A 3,752-nucleotide genomic window follows, 5' to 3' on the forward strand; every position below is an offset into this window, starting at 1 on the left:
AGAGAAGTATCCGCGCCCCGGGGAGAAGTAGGTAGTTCCACCGATGGCTTAATATTTTCCCCGATTTGGTCTTCAGCATCGCCACCTTCCGATTCCTCTTCAGCTCCCAAAAACTCGGAACCAGAACCAGGAGCGGCAGACTGCGCCGAGAGTCCATTTTTAGCAGTCAACTCAAGCTCTCGGGCCTTAGCAATTTCGGAATCAAAGTCAATAATGCCTGTTTTGGCCTCTTCCAAGGTTTTTCTCCTTATGCTGTACATGGCATAAGTTTTTTCAACAATGAGGGAAGCTGCTCGGCATCTAAGTTCTTCTTTGAGTTGAGTTACCTCAGCAGAAAGGCTTTCCCGGGAGGACCTAACAGATCTGAGGCTAACATCAAGGTCGCAGACGGTTGAACTAAAGAGCCTGTTATGCTCGATAGTCTTCTTGTGCTTCTCTTCCAACTGGGCATGTTTCGCCCTCAAAGCAGTAAGCTCTCCGATTTTGGAGTTCAAGGCTGCTTATAATTCAGTCATTTTTTCAGTAGTGGCAGCCTCGTGCTCGGTTGCAGCAAGAACAGCGTCCTGGACTTCAGCCCATTTAGCCTTAGCTTCATCGAATCTAACCCTCCGCGGGCCAATTTCATGTCTAAGGTTCACCACCTCTTGCTCGCTTTGCGTCAAACGAGTCTCCAACACAACTGCCTCAGTGTCTTTGGTTTCCAATTCTAAGAGGCGGAGAACAGTTTGACCAAAAGTTGATCCCGCTCAGAGCTGAGTTCCTCATTCTCATGAATCCACCTCTGAAGGCCTTTGGAAGCAAGAAAGTTGGCCTACAAAACAAGAGAAATAAAACTTATAATGCATTCACGAAAAGTAAAAGAAATTACAAAGGAAGAAAGGAACGCACCGCTGCAGCATTGTGCGTGACATTATTTATACAAACACTCTCCCGAGAGTGCTTGGATCCTTTCTCAATCTCTTTTGGAAGCCAGAGGCTTCAGATAGTTAGCAAGCTCCACTGATCGAGAAAGCAGGTTGCACCCGGCAGAGACCAAGAGGGTCACACTCCTTCTCCTCTGCGGATCTTCAGAAGGGGCGGCATAATTTGGCCCCCAAATTCCCATGAACTAGGGACTGGGAGGAGGTATATCTCCTTCATGATCAGATGCGGCAGGTGGAGATGATGTAGCAGCTGCCGGTAGGAGAGTGGATGAAGATGGAAATGATGTAGCAGTTGTTGGTGATGGCGAAGATGGGGATGAAACTAATGGGGTTGAAAAGTGCGAAGCACTCGCATCAAGTGCAGTGCTGGTGGTTGGGTGCTCGCCAACCAAAGACGGCAGGGACTTGATACCGGGCACATCAGTTGGGACCCGATAACAGGAGTTGGCATTTTCTACCAAATCAAACTCCCCCCAGAGCGTCGAGGCGTCGTCCTCTGTTGGAACATTTAACTCAGCAGATGGAGAATTCTGTTGAGTTGATGATGAACATCGCCTTCTATGTAGAGAAGCCCCATCATCACTGGCTTCTCCATCATTATCGACCACCACGGTGTCTATGATCGGCCCGGGAGGAGGGCTAGTGATCACGACTTCCGAAAATGACTCGGGGGCAAACTTTGCCCTTTTATTATTTTCCCCGGCCGAGGAAGAACGCCTTCTTTTTGGTTGCTTGTTCTCCGACCGGGGACCCCATGGTGAAACATGTGCGCCCAAAGCAGGCCCAGAGATACCTGTTCAAGTAAGTGCCTCTTGAAGCAGCCTCGCTGCATCATCAGGGTCAGCCAAGACGTCCTCCTCAGGGACAGTAACAAAGCCCGCGGATAGACCTAATTTCATGTACAAGTCAGAAGGGTTCAACCAAGTTCTTCACATTAAAAAATAAAAGCAAGGTAAGTTCAAATTACCATGATTTTTGGCCTTCCACCCATATTTAAGGGATAGTACTTTCCACAAACGAGTTTCGGCCGTCGTAACATCCAAGATCTTTTAGACCCATCGGTCCGAGCCTTCCACCGCCGGTGGGACCCATCGAGTTGCTGAAACACGAGATGAAGAGTCAATACGGTCACAAGGGAATATTAAGTAAAGATAAGTATAAATTGAAAAGGTCTTACGAGTGCGATTCTATGCAGCCGGAAAGGAGGAAGCCGTTGTCGGAATAATTTTATCGGTGGCAAGTGCAACGAACCTTTATGTCCATCCACGGTCGTTATCATCATCCGTGATGATCAATAGAGCATGGTGGCCACACTTGCAGAGGTTTATCATTCCCCTACGGAAAATCTTGGGAGAAGAGATTCATCATATGACCTAAGGTTAGCTCTTCTTCAGTCTCCTGGCACAGACGCCGAAGGGAGGCAACCGTCCTCCACATAGTGGGACTCACCTGTGCCAAACATATTTGGTAGCGAAGGCAAAACTCCGCAATCACGTAATCTTGTTCTCCACTTAAAGAAAATGCACCCAAAGTAAAGGGATACATGTAAAAATATGCAAAACCCTCCCTGGGAAGGGTCACTCGCTCTGATAGATCAGGAGCAACAATATCTAAGTCATGGCCACGGCAATCTTCCTTCATAGTAGGAATACTGTAAGGACGAATAGAAGAAGGATACCTACTAACAGCCCATGAACTAGGGTTAGCAGTAGGGAATTTTCCTCGAAGTCCTTTGTGGTATTAAGATTTCTAGGGATGATGGAACTTACAGTTGGAGGAGCAGAATCTTCAGCTTTGTTCTTGCCCTTTGAAGAACTAGTATGCTTTGAAGAGGAAGCCATTTGAATAGAGGAAGAAAAAGGTATTGGAACGAAGAGAATTAGAGAATGGATGGAAAACAAAGATGCAAGTTAGAAGTTCGAGAAATTATGAAGTGCATAAGGAAAAGGATGATGCGTATAATTAAAATTCTGGCGGCTAAGATTCATGGCCATGATTACCTCGATAACGGGCAAACGTTGTGCTTAATCGTGGGATGACCCGTGTTCGGGGCATTAAATGCGGAGAGATGTGCGTCTAATCAACCGTTAGAGGACTGCAAAGGGAGTTATAGTAATTTCCGCCAAAAGAGTGTTTCTACCAACTTTCCGGTGACACAAAAGTAATGTCACCGGAAAGCAGGGGGACTATCTGTATAGGGTAAAATATGCAATGACACGTGGTCATCCAAGGGAAGGACACGTGGAACCCAAGATGGGGATGGATGAAAATAACTATTCCGCTTGTCACCGGAAAGGATAACGCTCATAAAGATATATTGAATGCTTTGCATCGGGTAGCATTTAATAAGGAATATTCTGCAGCATTAAGGACGATGGCCCGTTACAGAAAATTTGGCATTTTTGTTCACCATTACATCTTTATCAATGGCCCTCATAATTGACATTAAATGAGGGCACAATCTTAGGACCTCCTTCGACACAGCTATAAATAGTGAACCCAATTGTGGATGACGCGAATTTTCAGGCAAACTTATACTACATTCTATACAAAGCTTAAGATCATTTACTTTCTTAGTGTTGATCTCATCATTGATGTGCCCGAAAATCTTGTTCCCGGAATCGTTATTTCTGCTATTTTATCTACATTCTAAGGCTAAGTTTCATATTATTCTTCACTTGTTTTATTATTTCTGGATCAAATTAGTTCACTTGTCTAAAAACCACGTATAAATTCAACTAAATCATTTTACGGATAAACGGTGGGTGTGAAGTGGGGTTTGGCTTTGGTCGATTTTCTTTCTTTTAAGTTTCGTCTCCTAAATTAACG

The sequence above is a fragment of the Nicotiana attenuata genome, chromosome 2 (assembly GCF_001879085.1).
Source record: "Nicotiana attenuata strain UT chromosome 2, NIATTr2, whole genome shotgun sequence".
Classification (NCBI taxonomy): Eukaryota; Viridiplantae; Streptophyta; class Magnoliopsida; order Solanales; family Solanaceae; genus Nicotiana; species Nicotiana attenuata.